Here is a 27,286-nt window from a genome sequence, read left to right as displayed (position 1 = left end):
TTACTTTTTCAGTATTTTTTTTTTAATGTGGTCTTATTCTTAAAAGCCAGTTCTCTGCTCTTTGATCTGCTGCATTGGGGATTTTTGAGTGCTTTATATTTCCATGTGACAGTCACCTGCCAGTGATGATTTTGGGAGGTGAACAAAATGCTGATGTAGATAATGGAAGACATGATCTTTCCCCCCATTCACAATAGTCTGAAGTACTCTGGGCCTTGGCATAAGATCGTGAAGGGTGTTTATGGTGCAAAGTTCTGCTGATGTAGCACGGGAGGGCTCTCTAAGGTTGCCAAACCTGGTGTGGTTTTGACCTGTAAGAAACAGTCCTGGGGCAGAGTTACCTGCTGAATGAACTTCAGCTCAGAGGGATGCAGCTGGCTCCTTCCAACACAGAAGATGGGAGTGATTTAACATGAGGTGTGGATAATTGGGAGAGAAGTGGGAATATGACTGGCTGACAATAGAGATACAGCCTGCACATCCTATGGGTGAACTTCACGGGGGGATAAAATCCTCTCTGCACCAAGCAGGAAAATGCATGTTGATGGTGAGCCACTGTATGAAACACTAACTGTGAAGGAAAAAAGGTCCTAAGGAAATAGAGGAAATGTGGATGTTTGTGTCGCATCCAGAAAATTTGGCCTGGCCTGCATGCCAGATGATATCCTTGCATCTGGTGAAGCTGAAGATGCTAAGAACAAGGATAGGAGGAAGGGGACCATACCCCAGTTAGATCTATGCACAATATGTAGTTGAATGAAATAAAATATATCTTGAAAAATGATTGATGAAGACTAGAGCTCATAACTCCTGGGGTAATTTTGTCACTTTTATCTTCAGGGTGGAGATCACTACATGCCAGGCTGCATTCCTTCATAGCATCTCAATCATTCTTATTGTCTCCACAAGCTGAAAATGAGAAACAGACTGGCAAGAAAGTTAAAATTTTCAAGGTGGATAGAGCAGAGAACAGCCTTATTTGTTTTGTTTGGGGTTTTTTGTTTTAAGATTAAAAGTTCCTGTTGCATTTTTGCAGACAATAATACACCGGATTTTATTATTCCTCTATTTAAAACAAAACTATCGTTTCCTAGTTTTTAAAGAGAAATCAGAGCACCTGAATAAAAGGGTTTACTTCAGTGCTGTCTATATCCATCCTGGCTTTCCGTGAGATGCACAAGGGAGAAATATTTCCAAGGCACCAGTGGTTGCCATATCCTGTATGCAAAAAGATTCCATAAATGTCTGAAAACAGATGGAATGCAACTTTGGAGGAATAAATGGATTTTTAATTTTCTGAACATTTTGGATTCCATCTGGTTGAAGTAACTAAGTGACCTACTAGAATACTTTTACCTTTCTTGTATAATAGATAGAAATACAGCTTGCATTGCTATTGACTGACACATTCCCCATTAATAAATGGGGTTTACTTGCTCATACATTTGCTTATTTTTAACTCTTCTGCCTGTGTGTCAGGGGATACCCGATGAACCTCTTCCTGCATGTCAGATCTGGATATTGGCTCTGTCTCATGATTTGTCCTTGCAGCTGGTAAGGAGGAGCTTTAAACCACCTGCCTAAGCCCACCTGTCAGTAGTGGGAGCCTAAAGAGATAACACACCTTAGACTTATCTCCTTTTTTTTTTTTTTTCTGCAAGCATTGGCACAGGGCAAAAAGAAAAATAAAATGCTCTTAATTTCCTGTCTTGCTTAAAGGGAAAGAGTAAGAATGAGTAGAGGCTTTTTGTAGAGGTACTAATAAGGTGGATTATTTTCTGTTTACTGTTTTTTGTTACTGCCATTTAGAATTGTTAAATGAATAAGACTAAATACATGTGTGTTTTTTAAACAGGAAATGAGCATTTCTCTACGAATAGGAAACACAGGCGACTTGAACTCACAAGAAAGAAGTCATAAAGTATATTACTCTCTATAAAAAATGGAAGACCTAGATATAGAAAAGACACCATTTTTGTGCCTTTCACTTTTTACCTTTCCCTGCTTCAGTAAAAGGTAAAACCCAAATCTGTTCACTCCCCTTGAGAGAGAAAACGGGTCTTTTAAATCACTAATTTTAAACCTGTGCTTAAAGTTGCACTACTTATGAGGCTGATTATTTATGATTTCCATATTGCCATTCAGAAACTTGTACTGAGAATAAGTATTTCCATGCTGATAAGTTCATAAGCAATAGTTAGTAAGATATTGACAATGTGTTTGGTATTAGTTTTCATATTTTTTGGCACTTGGGAACATTTCTCAGGGTTCTTGCTATGAATATGGATAAACATTCCAAAGAATGGGGAATGACAGCCCCTTTTTTTTTTTTTTAAGAGATGGTAACGAGACTCTTTTCCCTTTCTGGAAGCAAGTATATTTATGTTTCATTAAAAGCTGTTGCATTTTAGGATCACAAGTTTCAGTCTAGCACAAAGCCTGAAATCATTGAAAGATTCCCCTTGTGCCTGACACATTACTGCTATGTAAAGAAGTGTGCTTGCTGGGTCCTTAATAGGACAAAATATAGCATTTCCACTGCAAATAACTTTTATATTAAAATCTGGTCACCGTAACCCCATAATTCAAAGTAGGCTTTCAGGCTTTCTCCCTGAAATTTGTGATTATGAACTTCTGAGGGCTGGCAAGAACACACACTGGTGCAGCCAGCAAAACTCCGGACACAGCGCAGTCGTGTTTTGAGCGTCTTTTGCTGGGATCCGGGAATAAGCTTGCCTTGTATGGCATTGAGACAATTGAATTCTCTTTTTGCATTATATACTTATATAATTACATTACTGTCTCTGAAGCCTTTTTGCCCCCATAAATGATTAAAACTGTTGTTGCACAAAGACTTGGGAGACGTATGTAAAACTCCTTATACAGAATGTAAGTGGCTGAAAGACTCACCGGCTGCCAGCATTGAGGATTTGTTGTTTCATGATTTTTCTGAGAGTTTGGAGTGTTCCGAAGAGAAGTCTGTATCCTGCTAATAGTACTGATCACATGTTCTCTCATTTGTATAATTGAGAAAATTAACAATATAATGAAAACAGCTCCATCTAAATAAGTTCTCTACCCACAGTTAATAAAATAGTACCTGCCCGCAGAGACCTGGAATTTCTCTGCAAATGCTTTTAGTTAAACAAAGCATTTTGTGTACCTACAGTAAATGTGATATTTATTTTTTCATTATTCATGAAACAACTTTAATGTCACTGCTGATTTTCCTGGTAGGATGTTCAGCTCCAGCATACCAGAGCTCACGCTGAGCTGTAGCTGAAGATGTCATTCACAATAAACATGAGCTGCTGTGACAATACGATGGCAGAAGGTGAAGAATCTCTTTCCTTGTGCAAGGGCGTGCATGTGTCTCTTTCTGTGTGCGAGAGGGAGAGAAGGAAAGAGATTTGATTGTGTTTACAAGACTCGTCTGTGGCACAGCAGGTAGTAGTCACATTGTAATATGCACCTTAACGCAGATAATTTGATTTTCAACCTGGTTATCATGCATTTAGACATAACGATACATGAAAATATATGCTTTAGAAGTGCATTTTAAACAAGGTTGCACACTTTAAATGGGATTATATTAGAGGTAAGCATTGATTTTTGCAATTCCTGGAAAGCATTCTTCAGTTTATGTTACTAGGAGGAAATTACTAGGAGGAAAGCTAATTCTAATGGATAAATCTCAGGGACTGCTACCATTTCTGGGCTGAACTCAACAGGATGGGCCTCCCCAAATTTGACATCTTTAAAACTGTACAAGTTTCCCCCATTTGAGAGCTTCAGGTACTAATGGAATTTCCCTTCTTAGTTTCAGGTTGTCTTCTGACTAGAAAATAAAGAATCAAAAAGTCCTGTGGCCTTTCTGCCCATTACACTGCAAGGAAGACAAACAGCCTGGTCATAGGACGAATGTTGTCTTGGGTCACCATCAAGATCCTGACCTGCCTAACTGATGTGACACAAGGAAAGAGGTATGTTGATGTTTGTCAAGAGCAGAGCCTCATTACTGCGTCCTGGAGTAGCCTGAGAGATAAAGGGATCTATCAGCAGTTTAATCATAGTTGTAACACACTCACCTTCATGCAAGACAAAAAAGAATCTGCTGTTTCCACCGTGAGATTTCAAGCTCTATTTAAATCTAAAGACTGTGGACGTGGTTGGGCATGATTTTGTGAATCACCTACAGCACATTTGCACAAACAAAAGCAGGCATAATTCTCCTGAAGTCGATAGAGTTGAGCATGTTTATACGAATGGGGCATTTGGCCCAAATCCAGTTGGAGTCTTTGCAGTATAACGCCTCTGAATCTTCAGAGGTTTTCTTAGAGTCTTTAATAGTGAGGCTGTATGTACCCAAGGTAATTATCCATTACTGCTTGAGCCTGGCCCAGGAATTGTTTTGTGACGTGTTGCCTCATTAGTATAATATAATGGAAAAAAAACAGAAACAAATCAGAAACTAGGAAAATAAGGCTGCTAAAAGGAGAAGAGTGTGAGGAAAACAAACACAGTGGGGTGAGGTCCTCTGATGGTGTAAATCAGTATCACCTTCTGTGAGGCTCTGCCAATTTACACCCTGTGATGCTCTGGCCCATGATTATTAGGAAAGTATGTTGTTGATATGCTCTATAATGGCTTCCATTACCAGCCCATGCTGAAAGAAGCAGCTGGTGAAAGTTATGTTTATGTTCCACAGATGGATCAGCAATGGCAGACACATAGCTCTGTGTCTGGTAAACAGGTGTTTTCCTTTATATTCGCTAGCTAGCCAGGAGAAGTCAGATTCTTGGTGAGGGGTGTAGGCAAAGGAGATCAATTTAGTTGTTGAAAAGGAAAAAGCAATGCTTTTTGGTTGAACTTTATTTTGTTCTTATATAGAGAGTAGCATCCTGAAACCCATCCTGCCTTTTATCAGCATAATCTAAGGGACTGGGGGAAGAAAATTATCAGAGGAGCAAAAATCCCAAAACATGTATCCAAATGACACTGTCTCATCTCTATCCTTACTTGCCCATTTTCAGCAGGAGACAGGATCACTTTGGTTTCAGACAAAGTGAAAGGTGCCTACAATGGAGTCATAGCTTCCCACCAGAGGAGCAACTTTGCCAGTTGCTGCAGTGCAGAACAGGACTAGTTGAAATTATAGCAGAGATCAGCTATGCCTTTGGTGGGAGGTGGAAATATAATCCTCATTTTAATAAGTAACATTTGGCAAATCAATTCTGACACCTGTAAATTTAATACTTACATGACCAACATAGAAGGAGAACAATTGCTTTTCAGCTTACTAAAGATAAACCATTTATTTTGACTGTGTCTATTCATTTCTGATTGCCAAGAAAACCAAAAAGTAGCTGGGATTTTTTCTGGTCTCTGAATGGCACATACTTCTAGATGGCGGAATGGCAACACATAAATTCCTGGGTGAATATCATTCCAGCTAAAATTCCTTAAACTCTGAGGGTTTGGGAGCATTTTCACAAATACCCGGCAGTAGGCTGAATATTCATTAATAACTAATATTATGACTCTGTGAATCATAGCGATCCAGATTCAGCACTTCTATTTGCAAATCAGATCATCTTATTCTTTGACCAGCTCTAGGGAAAGCTCCTTAGTATGTAATGCAAAGAAGTAGCCTAAGGGAAGAGAGCAGGCTGGCATCATTTGCCTAAAACTTGCCCACACTGCTATTGGATGTTGATCCTCCTGGTTAAATGCATCCTGCTGAGTCCTTGAAACCAGTGGTCAAGGCAGGCACAAGTGATTCTCCAAGACAAGAGGTGACCCAGGGAGTGGGAAGAGTAGCTGGGATGGCTGAAGAACCTGGGGTCTGAAGAGATGTTCACCCTCAGTGTTGTTAGCTCGTTATCGCGCCTGTTTTATTGAAACCAAACTGCTCAAAGGGGCAGCCTCAGAATCGGTGTGTTGTGTCAGGGAGGTGGCTGTTGGAATGAAGTGTGAGCAGCTCCTGGTTCTGAGCTTCTGTTGCAGAAATAATATATGAAGGAATAGCTAGAGCAGCAGGTGTTGTCAAAATTTATGGGTGAGCAGCAAGCCCAGGCAGCAGCCCCACAGGAAGAACAGTGACAGCTACTGCAGCAGATGGTCTCGAGAATTATGAATGTGGGACCTATCCCCAGCTGCCCCTATAACTCGGTTCTTCTTGAGCAGGAACCAACAAGATGTTGACTACAGAGTCTACAGAGTCGAGTTGAGCAGCAAGACTGGTGTGGTCAGGGCAACCAGCCACTCCAGCTCCGTGCTGGACCAGCCTGACCAGAGCTGTACATATTGATCTTCCAGCAGTGGTGGTGCTGCTGGCTATGAGAGGTACATCTTGAACCAGTTGGGAATCCCAGAATAGAAGTACTGATAAAGGCTCATGGAGGAATTTAACTACCCAGACATCTGTTGAGTAACAAATACAGCTGAACATGCATCATCGCAGAGGTTCCTAAATTATAGTGAAGACAACTTTATGATCCAGAAAGTAGAGACTCCTGAGGAGAAGCCATCCTGGATCTACAGGAGTATATTAATGAAATTTGCAGCTGAAACTTTGCAAGTGCATTAAAAATACAGCAGCACTGTGTTTTAGGATTGACTTTAGCAGAGTATCATATGTGTTTAGAATGAACTGTCTCCCTCATCCGCTTATTAACTTTTACTGTCTCACAAGTAAACAAAAGTTCAAGCCTACCTTTCCCTGTCTTTAATCCTATTTGCATCATCCACGCGTGCCAGACATTTGAGATCTGCAGACTCTTAACTAGTATACTTTGCAAACATCTCTCTTGGACAACACAGCTCATGAGAGAGACCAAGAGAACTACAAAAATTGATGGATGATAGCACTATGCCATTTGCCTTCAAAAATGCAAGTACATACCTTTGCAGAAAACAAATCATTTGAAACAAATGTTGAAGAGGATGAGGAATTTTAAGAAGCAGAAATATTGAAAAGATAATAATGAATAGCAAATAAGGCATGAGTTTTCAATAAGGTACAATAGCAAGGGAGACCTATAAAATTTTGGAGTACAAACAAAGAGATATTACATCACAGGGTAAAGTTCAAATAAGGCTTTTTTTCCTTCTTGGTTTCAGGAGATATAAAATGGGCTAACACAATGAAATGAGAAGCAAAAAGGTTACACTGATTATAATGATGAACTGACAGAAGGACTTCAGAATTTTTGAAATATCTTCTAGAAGTTTTGATTTATAACAACACTTCATGGAAAAAAGAAAAGGAAACCCAACAAAAAGACCACAAAACTTGATTTTTATCCTGAAGCAAGGGAATCTGTGAAATCTTAGGGGGGGAAAAATCTCTTAAAATTTCTCACATAAATCAGCTAATCTTTGCAATTCTCAAAGTAAAAGCAGCCCTAAATGAATCCTGTTTCATTCCTCAGATTCAATGCAGGGATAATGCCAATTTTTGTCTCTAATGATTCATTTTGTCACATCTGGAGAATGTGTTTTTCAAAAATTTAGGGGGGAAAAACCCCAATGGAATTTTTTTTTCTTTCTTGCCAAGTTTTAATTTGATGCATCCATTTCTCTATTACAGTTCTGTCCCAAAGTTTATTTTCTCAAACACTATGCAACAAAACCTTTTTTGTTACCTTCCTGAAGGTAACAGTTCAATTTACATTTGTAATAGCAAGGTATGGTCATGTCAGTAGGATGTCAACCTTAGTAATCTTCCTGCTAAAATCCTGTTCATTAGCTTTATGATAAAATATGTATGTGGTATAAATATTTCCAGAAAAGAACAAATCTTTGCACTTGTCTGCATTAATCCTGACATCTGCTATTGGTCCCATAGAAAAAGAAATCTACCTGCAAAATTTATTCCAATTCACCGCTGTATTAAAACTATTATCAAATAGTTCCACTCCACCCAATTAAAGGCTTTCTCAGCATCTAATGGTAATAACATTCATGGTCTTGAGCCTTTGCTTGTTCGAAGTTTTTAGATCCTCCAAAGCATCACCTAAAAGGTCACTGAGGGGTCAAGGAGTGTTCAGCTCTTTGATGAGAAAGAACCAAAAGCTCCTTTTAATCTTAATATTCAACTTCAATGCACACACACGCACATGAAAGAATAAATATTCTCAGGAAGATGATCTCGGCCCAGGCACAAGCAGTAGTGGAAAACTTTTTTTTGTCAAAGGTGCAATATGGGAACTACCTTTGCAAGCAAGGAATTTGGAAAGAGATGAAAAAATTAATGAGAATCTCTCTCTGGTTATTACTTCTTTCTGAATTCCAGTTTGAATTGGACTCAGACAAAGAAGATAGAAGACAAACACACTATCAACAAGATAGCAGCAGTGATATACAAACCACCACTAAGGAACTCCCTTTATGTGTCCAGGGAGCCCTTCCAAAGAGAGCCTACAAACACATGCCTGAAGGCTCTGCTTGCTTCAGGCTGGATGGATTTGCTTGATGTTCTTGCTCAAAGTCAACTTGTAATCTACAAGACCAGTCTCATATTAAGAGAAGAAACAAAACCTAAAGGTAAGAAAAGGGCAACAGAATCTCTATCAACCTGAAGCTTCAATTTTTTCTGTCTGCTGCACCTGAGCTGGCTTACACAGTCACTGAACTGAGTCTCTTCAAGGTTTCAGCGCTGCAGTGGAAGCAAAGAACACAAAGAAAAGTCACTTGTGGATCCCAATTTCTATGAGGGAAGGTATAAAAGGTTCTGAACTGTCCCTGAGCAAGGTTATTAACTTGAAAAATACTTAGCTGAAACTCTTTCCTGGTGCATTGACTCATGCCCTCCACTTCAGCAAAGCCAGATTACAGTGATTTGCCAACGATTTTGTGGCTGCAAAATGCAGGAAGGTATTTTAATTGCGTTTCCCCTGTGATCAGTTCTGTTGCCATATTCTGCGGTTGAAAACTTATTGGAATGTTTTAAATAGAACAAAGGCTCGGTCGGCTATTCTGTGCCGTTGCCCTTCCTCTTTTCCATCCAAAATGGTCCAGGTTGTTTGGATGGAAATGCTACTTTTATCTAAAAGGCTTTTCACCAAGAAAGTGACTGCAGATGAATAGTGTAGACAGGAACTCTTCGTAATCACTGGCTGGGCTTTTCTGACTCAATGTACATTTCCCAAAGGAAATACACTGAAAAATTTGTTTCAAGTTTTCAAATGGAGTGGTGTGAACTGACTCGGTGCCATCAATATGCTGATTTACCCTAGATGAAGTTCCTGAGCTGCACAAAAAAAAAAATATATCCCCTTATATTATGTGTGAATCAGCTGTTTAGTAATCAGCAGGATCCAGATTCTGGTGGTTTTAAAAGTCAGGAAAAATATTTTTATCACGTTTTGCCTTGTGATGAGCTTTGAAGTCTTTCCAGTGGGTGAAATTCCAACTCAGTCTTAATTGCATTAATACAGAGAAGGTTAGAGCAGTTGTTCTCTTCTTGCTCTTCACCCATATATACTCACCTTGATTAGTAAGAGTATCTAGAATTTGCCTCGTTCACCTTAATGACCCATCAGGTGCAGAGATGGTGATCCCCAGGTCCCTGAACAGCCTCAAAAGAGACACGGCCTGTTCACTTATATTTCCTGAATTACCTGTTGGAGCAGTTTACCTACTTCTGTCAAGTAAGACCAGCGCTTCTGTTACCTGCCTGAGGTTGACACCACCTCCTGCAAAGTCACAAAGTATCAAGCAGCATTTCCCATGTTTGTGTGGAAGCAGGACTTGGATTTATGCGGATGAGGAGAAGAGGGCTGGAAGCATGAGCTGATTAGGTCCCTTGGATAGGTTGGATCTAGTTCCTATCTTGTGCTAATCCACCCCAGACTCCTGGCGGTAAGATACAAAGCAGCATAAAGCAGATAACAGGAGAAGGCAGAGGGGGCTGGTCAGGGGTGTTTGTAAATAACCTGGAACCTGGGATCTGCAGCCTGCTTGGTTATGGTTTTGTGAAACACAATTACAGCATAAAATGAAAGCAGGCTGTGCAATGAAAACAAGAGGAATGCCATCACCCAGGTTGGCCTGTACTGCAAACCACCCTGGTCAATCATCCGAGATGAATGGAGGTATCCGCTGAATAACCTCACTTTGCAACTTTTATGTGAAGGTTTGATAAATGAAGTCAGGGAGAGGTACAAGAAAGTGATTAAAACCAGCCTGTGCAAAAGGCAACGATAACCTCCCTGGGCTTTAAACTTTTTTCTCCTTCTGCCTGAGTTTGTTGGATAATTAACCCTTTCGTCCTTCGGTCTCTGTACACAAACAGTTGTATATTCCTATGAAGCAGCTGCCTCTTGACAGGCAATTTGTCACCGGTAATAAATTGGACCCAGTTGGCAAGGCCAACCACGTCCAACGGGGATGCGTACAGCCAGGTACTGTGATCTGGAGTCTCCTTGTGGCCTCACTGCAGCAGAAGACTTCTTCCAAAGTTTAGCTCCCTCATTTCTTATCTCTGGACTCTCTAAGATGCCCAGCAGCTCACTTAGGCAGCTCCTTTTAGGCACTTTCTTGGAAGAACGTGCCCCAGGCCATGCTGACCAAATAATTTTAGGGGATGCTAGTCTGTTGTTGTAGAGAGCTTGAATGGGATACTGTTGTCACTAAAGCAAAAGGGAATTCTGGTTATTGACAGGCAGAGGCCAAGGTTTCTCTTTATGGACCTGGAACTGTCATCTGTCATGGTCTGTGATAAAATTCATTACAGACTTGGAGGATGGCTTGAGCATGCAGAAAAGCATTTTGCCTGCATATGGCATAGTTGGAGATCAATAGAGTTCCCATTCCTAGGTACAGTCCATTGTGCTCCTAGGTGCTTGTTGGGCTTAAAAAGAAAGGGACTAGAAAAAGGGTTGCACAAGCAGACCCTTGCCCAAATGTGGTCAGAGGCAGCTGCTCACAGTTTGGTTGCTTTATTTTTGGTCTGACCAAATCAGGCACTTATGGAAAAGCATCAGTCGAGAGTCTGAGATGGGCTCTCAGGTGAAGATCTAGAAGATAGCACTGAAAAAAATACAGAGAACGTTCCTTGAATGTCAGAGAAATAAGCTTTTCCATGGGGAAACCCCCTCGACCTATCCCAAAGAATGGCATCAGCATCACTGCCTCTATTGAATAAAGCTCTTTAAACCCTTACTGAGAAGCAAAACCTTGACTGAGAAATGTCAACAGAGCTTTTACAACAGCCTGAAAATTAATTGTCCTCTGAAATGGCAGTCCTCAATTTAGGCTTAATCTCTCTTGCATTACTCAGGTAGCTATTGTGAAGTATCACCCCGCTTGCTGCTCTCGCTGACAGTTTCTATATCCCTTCACCACGCCCACTGGAAGGAAAACAATCACATAAATCCCTCTTGCAGGGCATGCTCCAACTCGTTTCTTATTGTGGGGCAAATTTATGGTCGCATTTACTATGTAATCTTTAAAGGGGACTGGCTGGTGGTTGAAGGTCTAAAATTACAGATGACCTGCGTGTAAGCAAAAGTGGATTTGTTAAAAAATCTGTATTTAAGGGAGGAGGGAAGGGGGTAAGAGAGGAGAGCTAGATGTTCCCTGTGCAGTTTATGACCTTTCCTAAAAAAAACCAAAAAAAAAAAAAAAAAAGAAACAGCCTTCAAGAAAAGTAGAAAAGCGATTTTCATTCTGCGGTTCTAAATATCTGTTTATCCCACTGTCATGATGTGAGCATGCCCAGTTGGGATGATTTAGCACTCTGCTGATGACTACCAACGGAAGGACTTCATGTGAAAAGGTAGTCTGCCACGGCTAATGGGCTCTTGTTTCAAAGGGATGCTGTGTATACATTACTAGTGTATGGAGAAGGTGCAGAAAGGCCTCAGCAGACATTAGGAATGGAGTGTTGTTGATGATGAAAAGGCACTTTGCTGTTGAGGGAATGGTGGGAGAGAAAAGGCGTATCTGTCTTTTTGATTAGAAATGCATGCTTCCTTTCATCATCTGAGCTGAAAAATTGGCTTCTGCTCTTGGTTTATGAAACCATTTTTCTTTTCCCTTCCTTCCCAGGTTTGCAAACTCTTTAATAAATTAGTTACTGTGAGGTGCATGGGTGCAACAATCACCTTAGAGGCTTTTCCCAAATGCATCTTTAATATTTTATAAGTATTTAAATAGATTTATTCAATGTGAACAGCCTGATTTATTAACACTGGCACTCTGGCATGGAAAGGGGGTTCAATACAAATTATGTTGTGTCAGAAATTTTTAGCAGCTAGATCTCAATTTACCAATGGATTCTTGGAAGTCAGGAAATAATAGGACCCACCCCATGTTAATATTTAATCAGGCTTTGGTGCCAGATAGGAGAAGCTGTCGAATGAAGGAGATGCAATGAGGGGAGCCCTGTATTACATTAAAACATACATCATGTGAGTTCACTTCTTAGATGGGGAGGGGAGAAGCAGGTCAGTTATTATGGTAAGTGAGAGGCTCAGACCTGCCACTGAATAAAGATGCTTTGTCAGGCTCTGAGAGCTCACCAGATGAAGTTAAAGTCTTGCTGGAGACATATGAGGGAAACTTGAATGACTGGGTGTGAAATTTGTTTCCCTTTTGGTGTCCCAAAAGGGGTGTACAAGGATGCACACCTTTCCTTGTGCATATTGAGAAAAGAATGTATGAAAAAATGCTGAACCTGACAGGACAGCAGAGCTGCTTTGTAAAGCAGTTTGTAATGATGCAATGAAATGGGTGCTACCAAACCCAATACTGTCCTACTTAACTTGTGTACCAAGGGACAGGGGAAGGGCGGGTTTATGGTTTCTGGAGGTCAGCACTCTGTAGGTTACTGTTTTGAATTTCCCCAAGTTCATTTTCACTCTGAAGTGCCACATAAAGTTATTTTTATTTAGCCCTCATAAAACCTAATTGGTTTTATTTCTGTATGGAAACACCAAACCTCTTTCTTAATGAAGACTTTGGATATAAATTTAAAATGCGAGGAAGCTCGGAAACAAAGTTTTCCACAGTGGTGTTCACTCACTTGAACAGAGCAGATGAACATAAGGGCATGATTGCAAAATAGCTCTGCATATCAGCAGGGCTTTCCTAAATCACTGCACCCAGTATGGAGCAATTCAGATGAGTTAAGGGTCTGCTCAAAAACTGGCAATGTGTCTTTTCTGCAGAGTACCAGTGGCACAGACTCCCCCGCTGACCCCACGAGGCAGGGGCTCAACAGGTGAATGAAGAGCAAAGAAGAAAGCTTCAGTCAGCCACAGTAGGACCAATATTGGATAAGGAGGCGAAAGGAGGACATCTTGGATGCCACAGATATTTTCCTGGAGTATTTCAGGATGTTTTTCCAGTTGTCATTCTGATGAAGAAACCCTCCAGTGGTCAAGACTGCCTAGTCATAATTGCAGGCTCATGTGCAAGGTTGAGTTCTGTGGAGGCTGTGAACTAGAGTACTGTGGTAGAAATGCCTGGAATAATACTTCTGTACACTAGCTGAAATATTGGCCTGTAGCTGAAGTCCTGGTGACAGTGAACCGATCTTCTGGTAGGAATTTTATTAATTTCCTTTTCTCACTTAATTATGTTTATTTCTATCCTTTTCAGCATTTAGTGTTTTTAGTTTCACTATGTGCTTGCTTTATTTAAAGAGACAAAGAACTGCTATTCCTTTGAAATGTTAATATTGAGAAAATCAGATGATGCTTCAGGACAATGACTGAGTCAAGACAAGAGTCTACTCCATACATCTCTCGTTCTGCCAAAGTTTGCTTGGAACAGTTTATTGTAAAGTTATGTTACCAGGGAAAACCACTTAGTTTGTTCTGTGATTGTTACCTGTTTCTGTTGGTATCTTTAAGACTAATATTTGGAGGGGGAACGTAAATGGAGGAACAGAGCATAACACTATGTGAGATTTCTTTATGCTTTTTATGGTTAAGTTGAATTTGCCATGCTTTCCTGCCTCTGGGCACAGCTATGCTATGCACAGCTTTGCCTGTGCTTTGGTGGGTAAGAAGACATGTCTTTCTGCATTAACCTATTAGCCTGTAGCTGATCTGCCATTTAGGTTATCATTTGCTTCTTAGGTGGTGCAAAAAAACCAAAAAAAGCATGCCACAAAGTTAACTTCTAAACTCACAGATTTGCTTTTTTAAACCACTGGAACTTTTAACATTTAATCTCAACATTCTTAGTAATGACTTATTAAGTCTTCACTGTGGCACATTATGTCCAAGCAAGGTGACCTTTTTGCTCGGCATTTTGATAGAGTCACAAGCAAAGAAGATTCTATTACTTTTATCTTAGGAAAAGAATACCATCATCCTCTCCAAACTCAAATATGTATGAGTAGATTTTCCCTAAAGTTTTTCAGGTTGGGAATAGAGGGGAAAGAAGAAGAGGAGAGAACATCAGAAGAAATAGAGCAAGTTTCACAGTTTATAGAATCATATAATCATAAAATGTTAAGGGGTTGGAATGGACCTTGAAGATCACCTAGTCCCAACCCCACCTGCGACAGGCAGGGACACCTCCCACTTGACCAGGTTGCTCAAGGCCTTATCCAACCTGGCTTTGAGCACTGCCAGGGCTGGGACATCCACAACCTCCCTGGGCAACCTCTATATACATATATATATGAGTATACATATATTATTATCCTAAAAGTTTAATTCAAATATGAGTGTAACTATCAATATCAGGAAAAATATTAGGGAAATTATTGTTATAAAACAGGGCATTCAAGGAAGTAGTGTAAGCTTTTCAGCTAAGTCTCACTATTCAGAAGTTCATATGGATTTATGAAGAATTTGACCAGCTAGAAATATTGCCTGAAAGCACTGAAATTCCAGTCCCTTCTTCCCAAAGGAGACAGCAATTAATACAGATGAACGGCTTTTGCAGTCTTTCACTGCAGAAATGGTCTTGCTCTGGTCTTTAGGACAGTTACAAGGTCCTACTTTCTCTGCCAGTGAGGCCAAAGTGGTTATCTTGGAAATCTGAATGTGATTTTAATTATAGCTTTTATTATTGGAGCAGCTGTAACCAAGATTGTAACAGTCAATTATACATGGAGCTTTATTGGCAAAGGGTGTTTAATATTAAACAATCATTGCTAACCGTGAACATACCTGATATAATAATGAACTTTATTTGAAAGATCAGCATGAGATAAAGGAGTTAAATTTAGCTGTACAGTCTGTAACAATAACACAAGGGAATATTGTGAATTCGTTTTATTTGGAAACAGAAAACTCTGGATGTTGTTAGATTATCTTTTTGAGAGCATAAAGTAAATGTTTGGTAACCAGAGATTTGTATTGCTAGAGAGAATCACTTACACTAAAGCTACAGTAACCAAATGTTTAAATGTGCAGGGCTGAACTGTCAAAGCACGTAACAACATCTTTAAATAAAATGGAAGCAGCTAAAGCTGCCTTTATCAGTGTCCTCCTCTGACAACTGCTTAGGGTTCAGTTCTGTTCCCACTGAAGTCAGCGAAGAATCTCCTGGTAACCTGAAATGATTTGTGGCATGGACATTACCAGGGAAAAAAGAAGTCTCAAAGCACCAAGAAAGGTGAACTGCTGTCCCACAGCACGTGAGTTATTTATACCCATGCTGAGCGATGTTGCCAGCCCACAGCATTCCTAATTGTGGCTTGAGCCCCTTGTAAGAGCCATGTCAAAGACAAAAGCCTTAATCCCCCCTCAGAAGATTTTTTTTTCAGTCTTTGAGTTCAAAGTCACTGGACATCTTTGGCAGTTATAATACTTAGGTTTTCAGCTTCACTAAAGGCTCAGAAACTTCTTATACTATTTTTAGTTTATTTTAATTAAAGCTGACAATCTCTGATAAACAATGGTGGGCTCAAACCAGAAAGGTTGGTGTGCCCTAACTCCACAGCGCTGAGAAAGTAGGTGCTGGCTGCTATGCCTGGTGCAGCAGGGTTTGTTTGTTGGTTGAGATCTTTTTTAATTTTAACTTCATTTTTTTGTCAATGGCCTGTTTGGCCTAAAGCATGAGTCCCAGTGCAAACAAGGTTATAGGGCGTAAAGTGACCATGAAATGCAGGGACGGGGAAGGCTGCACCCATCGTGCACTTTCACACTGGTAGGAGGACAAGCCACATCTTCTCTTTTCAGACTAATTTTTTCAATTCTCAGTGGCTAAACTAGGAGCCAGGATTTTTTATTCATATTTGGTCTTGAATCTTTCCCTTCAGTCCCACTCTCCTTCTGGTTGCCGCTGTTCAGACCCGGTGGCCAATTTTCTGCAAACAGAAAGTGTTTTTGTCAGCGTGTAAACTAAACTACTCCAACCAAATCTCCCTCCCGCTTCTCGGTTTCCAAAATGTGGCTCAAATTCTTAATGGGGTAACCTGAACTTCTCTGGAATCTGCATATCAGTGTGTATGGATGTAATGGATGTGTCAGTGCTATGCACACTAACACTTTTAAGCCATATAATGAGCCTGTTCACTACAAGAATAAACACACAGTGCAATTTAACTGAAAACTGGGGGGATAGAGAGAGGAATGTTTGCTGAAAGGTTATCTGCAATGTGAAAGCAGTTCTTTCCTTTTGCAGATTTTGGGGGTGATCTGCAGCGGTGCTATTCTGAATTTTGGGAATGGTTTATCTAACTATTTGATGGTGGAGGGAGAGGAAAAGAAATTGAGAGAATTTCTTCTTGCGAGCACTTTTCAGTTCTTAAGAGGCTTTTGTGCTGCCTGTGCAAGCCTACAATTGGATATTGCAGAACACAGTGCTTTTATGCAGAGAAAAGGATTAGGAAAAACCCCAAAGGTGTGAAATATAACAAAAGGCAATATTTAGAATTGCACTGTTAGGAGAGACAGCTGAAGTCAATGGGAGCTTGATCCATGAAAGCACAGCGGGACCGTACCATATATAGGAAAGCACAATCTGTCAAAATTAAGTGTGTAGTTTATGGTATGCTTTTTGTTTGAAATAACATATTACCTCCTATTTATAGTAAAGCAGACTAAACAGTTCTATATGTCTGCATTTAAGGTTTTCAGACAGAGAGTAAGGATACCTTTTACCTGGAAATTGTAGAGTCAGAGCTCAAAATTGTTAGCAGTGATAAATGAATACCTGTGATTTTACAGGCATATAAATCTCAAGCTTCTGCTTACATAGCCCTGCTCTGTCTGCAGTATTGGCTGCAGCTGAATCTCACTTCTGGAGGACTACTAGGAAACAAATGAACTTGCAATGCATAGTATCTTAAAGGAAACTATAAATGGGATAGGTCAAGGACCAGGCATGTAAGCGACAGGAAAAAAATCTTCCTTTTAGTTTATACAACTCCTGCTTCCATGTCTGTGCAGATTCCTAATAAGGAATAGTAATTTTTCGAGGCACTAGGCCTGTACATATTTCCTGACCTTATAATTCTCACAGTTCTAGACATTCCAAGGTAGGGGGTCATTCAGACAGAGTTGTAATTTCTTGTGCATATTTATTTCCAAAGTATCTTTTGCATAGTTTCCCAGTGAAATCATGTGCCGGGGTTGGGGAATGCTAAATAGGTTATTTTTCAAGCTTGCATGTAAAGGGCCTGTCAAAGTGGACTGTTTTGGACTTATCAAGTAAAAGTGACACAGCCAAACCATGATGTTTGTAGCTTGTCCTTCCTAACCCCATTGCGAGCTGGGCTTCCAACCTTCCAAAGGGAGGTGACGTAAGAAGGTTAAGGAGCTCTGCTTTTGTTATCAGAGAGGATTTTAACTATGTTAAAAGTCTTGAAAGCATACATGCCTCAAGAGTGGTTTGATATGAGCCTTCCCCAAAACCTACATTTTGTTAACCCTTTGGCGCTAGATTTGTGCTCCTTTTCCTTCCCACCATGTAAATAAAAATACAATGAATTTTGGGGGGAAAGGTTGCAGAAGCCCAGTATGTCTGTTAATAGCCTTAACTGGTTGTGAAAGCACATTTTGAATTCATTTTCCCAGTCATTCAAGATACATACTTCTTTTTTGAAGTAATTACATTTATCTGATCAAAGAATTAGATACACAAGGGACCAGCCAAGTCATCATGAATTTTGAATATTCATTTCTCAAAATCCATCAGCCAAGCAGCAACTAGAAGTTGTATACTGTCTGAAAGAGGTCTACACTAAGTATTTGGCTGGCCATCTTCAAAAACAAGAGTCTCTGCTAGAAGTCTTGGAGATAATGTATTCGTCAAGGAGAAGCTAAACTTGTGTTTAGCCCTCAGTGCTGTGTACGCCCTGCTCAAAGCAGATGTAAGGAAAGTTAGTCAGACCTCAGCTTTTATCAAGAGGTGTCTAACTAATCTGAATTGAAATGTGGGTACTTTCTTTCTGAGCTCCAAATGCACATAATGTATTTGGGACTGAAGGTTTCAAGCTCTTGTTGAAAAGTAAGTGTAGACTTGATGCTTACAAAAATTCCTGGGGTAAAAAAAATCCAACCTTTTCCCAAGCTTTTGAAAAGTGTGACAAGGGGAAGATCCTGTGGAAATTGGGATTGCTTTCACAGATTGCTGGTGACAGTAAGTATCATTGTATAAAACACCAGTTAGGCTGCATATGACATATGGAGACAATTTCTGCCTCAGCTATATTTACCTTTCCCTTTGATCTAATGGGAACAGTGCATGGATACTGAGGCAGAGCTTGGTCTACGGTATCCTGTTTGGTTTTGTGCATGGGAAGAAGTTTGGAACAGCTAGGCTGACACATGCTGTTGTAACTGAGAGGGCAAGATGGTGCAATGATCCTGATTCAGTCATGTGGAGGGACAGTTACGAGGTGATATGAGTGAAATGCATAAAGTGCTGCCTTTTGCCTCTATCATCAGAGAATCGCTGAAATGTAAGACTGGAAAGAAACTCCATAGGCCGTATATTCTTTTCTCCTGCTCAAAGGCAAGATCAATTATACAGCCATCCCTGGCAGCCATTTAAGTAAAATATTACTGGAATGAAGAGATATTCTTTATATTTAGAAGGGGGAATACTGCTGGCACAGTTAGTTTCTTACCTTCTGAAAAAAAAAAAGAGGAAGAAAAAAACATAAAAGAGAGGTTATTGCAGCTCTCTCTGAGTTATCATTCTAATTAGCTTGATGATTTGCTTGGGATCATTGGAAAAGCCTGACTAGAAGAGATAAGTGGAACGTAAGACAGGATGTGTGGAAGTGAAAAATAAGGATATATGATCATAGAAAGGCGAAGGAACAGGTTAAACAGGCTCCCAGTTGAGGTGGTGAGCTCCAAGGGCAATATTTAAGCAACAACTGAGTAAGCATGTGGAATTCAAAAATACAAAGAACTGTGGGTTGTATCTTTGAGCTTTGAATTACGTGGTGACTCTTTCAAAGGTTAGAAGTGAAAGGCTTCCCCCCCTTAATTAGTATCACAGATCTGTGTGTGTGTTTGTTTTTTTACACAGCACTGCTTTTATTCCTCCTGAACAAAAAGACACAATCATTTTAGGATTCTTTGCAAAAATAAGTTTTAAAGTTTCTTAAAGGAGTGAGAGAACAAACAGCATTGCACTTCAGATCTACAGGGATCCTGGTTGCCTCTGCTGTACTCTTATCACTGTAAGCCTCCCTGCCTAACTGTTGCAATTCATTTTTCTAAAGCCAGCCCATTTCATTTGACTTTTGTCAGAGCTGCAGTTTTCTCTGCTGTACTTTTAAGTGTAAACACTACAATTATTTGCAGAGTGTTATTGGTCATTTATTTTATCAATCTAATATTCTTATATTATGAATCTTAATATGACTATTAACTGTTTTGGGTCATTTCTTATTTGTACACCAGAAAACTGCTTCCAGTGTTATTACTTATTGGTCATAATCAATTAGGGAAGTTTTTAGACTATGGCAGTCTTATATAAATACACTGGCAAAGTTCACCTCCTATGATTTCTGACAATTAAATTGTTCTGTCACTTTGGGACCTTCATTAATCTCAACTTGTCATCCTTGTTTATGCAGGTTATAATGGCCTGTGTGTGTAAGTGAAATGAGATGCTAAAAGCCCTTGGCTGTTTAACTCTTTGATGAAAGTCAAACAGGAATATGTAGTTGAAGGGAAAAGTTGATTTTTTTCATCCCCCAAAATAGCACCATGGAAATTATTGCACTGTCTAATGACGAGCTATGAAATAAGCCAAGGAGGAGTTTTACAGAGGGGTGAAGAAAACAGTTGACAGTACTGTTATCACAGCCCTTTGTGTGTCTGCATGAGTGCACATAGAAATAAAGATGTGGCAATGTAGATTACTTTCTCTTCCAGGAAAGTGGTATGAAGACGTGTTCCAGCAGAGGAATCTAACAGCCAGAGATTTTCAGATAACCTTGCAGAAACAGTGTGGCTTAGGTGAAGGACATGGCTAAAGTCTCTTGAAACTTGGAGATTTGAGTGTTACTATTAGGCATTTCAGTTCGGGTAATTCTGGCAGACTGATTACTTGGGACTAGTGCAGGCAGAATTCCGAGGATTCTGGAAAGTGAAAGTCCATTTACAGAATTTAATTTAATATTTAAATTCATGGAGGAGTTAATAATTTTCTTCTTTCTTAAATTATTTCCTAGAATTTGAAGACCTGCTCTCTGATGACTCCAAATGCAGATAGTAGTTCATTATCTTCTGCCCTTTTCTGCATCTTTTAAGAAGGTCTTAAAAGACTTTTTAGAGTGGTTACTCTACAGCACCAGCATTGTTATGTGTATCAATCTCAGGAAGAGCTCCTCATTGATCCTTCCTTCTGGAGTGGCCTCACACTGTGAAGTCAGCCCTCTGAACCATCATCACATCCTCACCTGGCGCTGTGCACTGAAGATGCAGGTACCTTTTATTCCATGGTGTTCATCAAATCTAGTGTTTGCTCTTAGTGAAAGTGCCTGCTGAAATTGAAACCCAGCCTTGACAGATCTTTATTCTCATTTACAACTGAAAATGAGGGGCCAGGTCAAAGCCAACAGTTCACTGTCCTGTGCTGGCAGAGCTGGAGATGGAGCACAGGTCTCCTGACCTGCTCAGAGCCTCCATCCATACACAGCTGGCCAAGGTTAAAAAATAGGAATAGCCTGGGAGTTATCCATCTCAAATCTAAAAGGAGTGTAATGATATGCTATTCTCTGCACCCTGAGAAACATACGAGTGACATCTTCTCTCAGAGCACTAATTACCATAACTCTTAGACCAGAGAGAGATCCAGAACACTGCACAAATTATCACCCAATATCTTTAATAAATGTGGATGGTAAGTTACTTGCAAAGGTGCTGGTTAATAATCTGGAACACATATTCCCAGACCTCATTCATTTCAGTCAGGTGGGATTTATTAGGAATTGTGCTGTCATGCAGTTGTATGAGGCAACTCTTCAGTACAGTAACTTCACAGAGAAGCAAAGGAGAAAGATAAAACAGAGACAAACTATTTTTTACTTTTCATCTATGAAGAACTCTTTGACACTGTATAGTAAAATCCAGTGACGCACCAATCTATTGCAAAAATGCCCGTGCCAGTGGGTTAATGGCTAGGTTTTCTAAGTTACAAAAAGGAGAAATGGCAGAGCTGCTCTCCCATTTCTACTTGATCCAGAGTACACATCATAACTGTGTTTCTCTTTTCTTTCATGAGATTTATTTATAAAGAAAACCAAATCCCACATGCCTCAAGGATGCCCATTTTGGATGTGGCTGCCTTTCTTACTTGCCTAGAGAGGAAACAAAGTGATGGGCTCCCACCAAAGATGCCTCAGCGTGTGTGCCTGAAGTTCAACAGGATAAATGCAAGTCTTAGAGGCAAACTGCCAGATGTTATTTGTCGAAGCTGCCTCTAGGCTGCTCTGAAGCATACCAACACATATGTCAGGGCAGAATGAGAGTCAGGGCAACTTTCCAATTTTTCTTGCTCCCAGAGGCTCTTCAGGGGAAGCTAAGTTTAGGAATAGAGAAACAAAGACCATGAAAATGAGAGATTGGTGTATTTTAGGATGTAGTGCCGAGGCAACTATAAAGCATCATATATGTAATTTCACCTTAAATTTTGAACACAAAACAATAAAAGTGTCTTTCTAGACACTTCAGTGTGTGGTGAGGGGCATAAATAAGATGCAAATGCTGGTGACAGCATTACTGCTTCTGCTTTGACAATACCAGCTGATCATACTTTGGGAATGAGGTAAAGCTTTAAGAGGCCTTTTGGAATAGATTTTCAAAAGGTACACTGGATTTTCCTCAAGATCATGCTAAGAAAATCTTGAGTTTAGCCTATTCATTTTCGCCCACTGCCTTTGTACATACATATAAAATAAACAGACCAAAACATTTGTAGTATTGGTCGCAAAATAAATGATTCATCCTACAAAAGTGAAAAACCCTTGCCCAAATAAACATAACATAGTGGTGAAACACTGTTCTTGAAGTAACAACCCACAAAGATGCTGTTGCTTATATTATTCTTCTTACATTATCATCTTTCCATGAACAGACAGTTTACTTAGACTGCTATCTATGGGGAAAGCCTATTTTTAGCATGTGTTTGTACATTGGCCAGCGTAGCCAGATGCTGATGTCTTTTTGCTTGCCTATCGAAAGCGAAAAGACAGAACCGAATGTAGTTTAAGAAAGGAACTCTCAAAAAAGTTTACTGTACTATGCAAAGCATGAATAATTAGTTCTTAACCTCCATTTCTTTGCAATAAGTTATAGCATTAGAGAGATGACACTGATGTGTTTGTTATCCTACCTGAGAGACAGTTTTTTATTTTTTTTCACCCCTTCTTGCAGCTTTGCCTTACCAACATTCTCTATCTTAGTGTTTGCATCAGACATTTTTGGTAGTATGTAAATTATACTTAGTACATAATTATGCACAGCCACCAGGTTGCATAAATAAATTTTCATCAGTTTTGCATGTGAACCCTGAAATGAGAACACCTGTACTAGCTCAAGACCCGCAAACTGATTAGTTGCACCAGGACTGCTTAGCTCAGGTGGGATTCTGCACTCTCTCCCACTGTCAGAATCTGGTCTCTCCTGTTGTCTTACAGATGTATTTGGGGATATGTCAGAAAACAATTACCACCCCTCCGAAAGTGGTCGCAGACATTGGAGCTCAGTGGTGGTGCTCTCAGGAAGTGAAGTGAGGTCACCTGAAGGTGGACACTTGAAAATTTGACTCAATTCACAGCTCCTTATGAGACTCAGAAATTCACTTCACAAGATTATTTTTAAAACCTTGTTCAAAACTGTATTTGTACGAACAATTGCTTTGATGAAAAAATGGAAATGTTCATGTTTAGCTTCTTAGGAAGCAGTTCTCCAATTTTCATTCAGCACTTTTTAGTGAAAATTCCCACGTTTTTAATGGATTTCTGAAACATTTTGAAGATTAAGCTGGAGAAAGGAAGGATAAAATGTAGCTTACAATATCATCTGTGTGTATAAATCAGTTCAGTTTAGCAATACCAATTAAAGAAAATGTGGATTTAATACCCCACAATATATTTAAATGAAATGAAAGAGTTAAATTTTTTAAATGAGCAATCTCTCATAATTAATTCGTTTGAAGTTTTCCATAATAACTGAAATTCGGGGCTAGTTATTATGGACATAAAAATGTGTGTGTGTGTGTGTGTGGGCACTCACACATCTTTTTATACACAACACACACTTTAGGATTCCTTCACATGAAAACACACACACACACATATATGTAAATGTACATATGCATAAAATCATTGATGAAACTACTGGTGGATACTTCTTCAGGCAAATAAGGCTCATAAATTGACACATTTTGCTTAATCTGTATGTAAAGCATGTTACACATCACTGTTACAATGCAGACATCTTAACTTTAAATGAGACGAAAACAAACATAAAATTAGCACTTTAGGGAACCCCCTGCCACTCAATTTGTGTTGGGTTTAACACCTTCTTATTTTATATATCCTTCTACATAAACAGTTTTATATCAGCCCTTTATATGGTGCCTTCAAAGAATTAGATGTTGAGCTGTTTAAAAGCACTAATTAGCAGCTTTAATACAAAGGGGAGCGTAGTTATTAGTAAAATCTTGTAAACCTAGAATACCCTTCGGGCCCAGTCATTTGTGTGTGAAATAACTCAATAAAAATATTATATTGTTAATCACAAAAACCTTCAAGGGAAATGCTAAATCTGGGAAGAAATATAAACTGTACCTTTCTGAACAAAGGAAGAAAAGTGACCATCCACATTAAAGCAAAGCCATAAAACCCCAAAAAGAATATATTCATTGATAAAATGCAGCTTGTTTCCTAGTAAGGGGATTTGCAATCTGTAACCTTATGCACATACAACAACAAACATACATTAATGGTGTTTAGTTTGAACACAGCTAGTGACATATTTATTAAATTAGCACTTCATTCCTTTCAATAATATGCAACAATGGCAAGGTTTTTGCAAAAGGTACCTTTTGGAAGTGGTAGAATAATATTTAAATCTATAGTTATTTTTGCACAATGCAAATTATATACATATATATATACACCATTAGAGATATTTTTAAAGGCATTGGGATCAATCTCACCCAGTTTTTCTTTCTAGCTAACTATATTAATTTTGTTTGATACAATTAAAATTATGCTTGACAATGCTGAGTTCTACTTTTTTCAATACATCACACATATTTTATATTAATAGTTAATATTTATGATGGAAGTAAATAATTATATTCTTAAATGTTTAAAAATTACACTAATTTCAACATTGTTAAGGAGGTAGTGTTTCTAATTTATACAGTGCGGTGGAGCTAAGTGGCACCAGATAACAGAAGAAACACCCATAAGTATGGAGAATATCTTTTGACTGACAATAAATACTTTAAACATAAAACACTAAGAATGTCAGAATTTGCAGATGCTAAAAAAACACACAGCACATTGCTTTTATAGTTTGTGGGTGATTTCTTAAGATAGATCTGAAGACTTTCACCTTAAAAAACTAACTTTGTGCTACAGCTTCACTGAAAGGTGTTTGAACAGGACTTTTAATTTTAAATTTCAAGGGAAGAATTCTGAGGCATGTTATTCTTCTGAAATTATTATTATAGCAGTTTTACATGCCAGCATGCAGTATCGATATTTTCATCTGATATCATTCTTCCTCTCACCTTTCCTAGGAAAAAGACTGGGGGGAAAATTTGGGCATGCATATTTTAACCAGTGTCATCAAAATGATCATTTGCTGATCTTAGTGCTAGAGGATTTTATATTTTTTAAAGGAAAAGTAAATAAGAGTAGTTTCTAATATCTGAGGACAATTTTAAGTAGAAAGTTCTCCATAATGAACAATGTCTATCCTTTCCAGCTATGGGCCACTATGAGAAACAGATTTATTCAAAGCCCCAGCATATTTGCTGTGAATATATTTTTAATGTATTTCTCTAACATGAAAGAGCTGGCCAGAGCTTAAACATTTTTTTTTGGTATGTCAAGCTTTGCTTTTTACGGTGTTTTATGTTACAACCTAATTAGTATCTTACAGTGCCCTTACATATACTTAGGGTGTAGGGTTTCACTAAATACACTGAACGTTTTATTTTGGGGGACCTCCGTGACACACTCTAAGCAGTTTTAAGCAGGCTAAGAATATGTTTCCAGTCAATCAAGCCTCTAGAGATAGGCTATCCACCTCTGGCTAATGCACTGCTATAAAACCTTCACTGGTTCTGACTGCGCGATACGGTCTGTTATTAAACCCCGAACTGTGCGCAGCCACGGGATTGGGAAGGGGGGGAGGGAGACAATTATTTCCTGTACTTCATAAAGCCTACTTCAACAAATTATATGAAGATTAACTAATAGCAGCCTCAGCGTTGGATGGCTGGCCAAATTAGGTATGACTTGTCAGACTGGTGCTTCGTCAGCCGATCTTTGGGGCCTGCCTTTGCAGAGGAGGCCTTTCGATAGATGATGAACCAGGTCTGGTGTTTGGTCTGCGCCACAACAATAGAGAGATGAAGCAAACGGTGCTTCGAGCTCCTCTGCAAACTGATTTGGAAAGTCAGTGAGGTCTCTGGGTGTCGTCAGTTTTCCTGCTGAGGATTAAATGTGCCTGTACTAAATCGGCACATCCCACAAATCAAAAGCAACGTGTGTGGAGAAGGGACAAGCGATGGGAAGTGTGGTTGGGGCACTGTGATGGATTAGGGAGAGGGCCTTGTGAATGATCCCTTTTCTGAAGGGGAGGTAATCCGTCAATCTCAACAGGGCAATCCTGTCAGAATAAGCCACACCAGAGTCCCTACCACCCTCTTTGTTCTTTTATCTGTCCTGTGGAGGGCACCAGTATTCAATGGCCGTCGCTACCCTGGGCATTTGATGAGGAATTGAGGAGGGATATTTGGGCACATTTGGGAAAGGGACTATTTTTTGCCCTCCCTGCAAAATGGCTGTATTATCTTCTGTCTTTGGAGAGCTTGGGAGAAGCCAGTTCAGAATGTTTCGAAAAGGCTGAGACATCTCTAGCCTTGCAGTAATAAAATGCAAGATAACTTGTTCATGTTTAAAATATCTTAAGATTCAGACAGGACAAGCTTGGTCCAGCACCATGCAGGTAGAGCGCTTTCTGGGGTAGAAGGGCTTCCCAGGAAGAAAACCTAGGAGAGGTCTAGACTTAAACAGAGTTTGTGTTTAATCATGAAGGGATCACCCTGCTCTCCCTACAAAGACCTTTCATTTCCATCTGGAATGAGTATACGATAACCTAGTCAGACCAGCCTCTCAGTCACCAATCAAAACACTGACTCTTGACATTTGCCTAATTATCTTTTCTCATCATCAGTCATCTCTTGAAGTCTTTGCTTCATTCAGATGCCAGGTATTTCCGAAATTAATCATGTCATTGAAAGCGGCATCTTTTCATGTAAATGGACTTTATTATCTGGATCGAAAAGCTCCCCCACTCTCCTTCTTCAAGCTGCAAAAGCCCATTTGTAGGGAAAGTGTCTGAAATCTGACATGCTGCCTTCTCAAGAAAGATTCGTAGTGGTGACCTCCCAGCAAGAGCTAAGCATCCGTCACCGGGAGTGCGTGTGTGTGCTGCTTGCACCCTTGGGCTGGATGCATGCTAATTTGCCCCATTGTTTCGGGGTGAGTGGCTTTCCAGCACTTCCAAACAAAGCCTTTTTGCATAAGCTTCTGTGTGTACAATTATTTTATGTTCACATCATTCCATCACCCTATCTGTATTCCTGATATAAGAGGGGATGGAAACGT

The sequence above is a fragment of the Neopelma chrysocephalum genome, unplaced genomic scaffold, assembly GCF_003984885.1.
Source record: "Neopelma chrysocephalum unplaced genomic scaffold, ASM398488v2 Primary Assembly neopelma1_99, whole genome shotgun sequence".
NCBI classification, from domain to species: Eukaryota; Metazoa; Chordata; class Aves; order Passeriformes; family Pipridae; genus Neopelma; species Neopelma chrysocephalum.
This window is presented reverse-complemented; position numbering follows the sequence as displayed.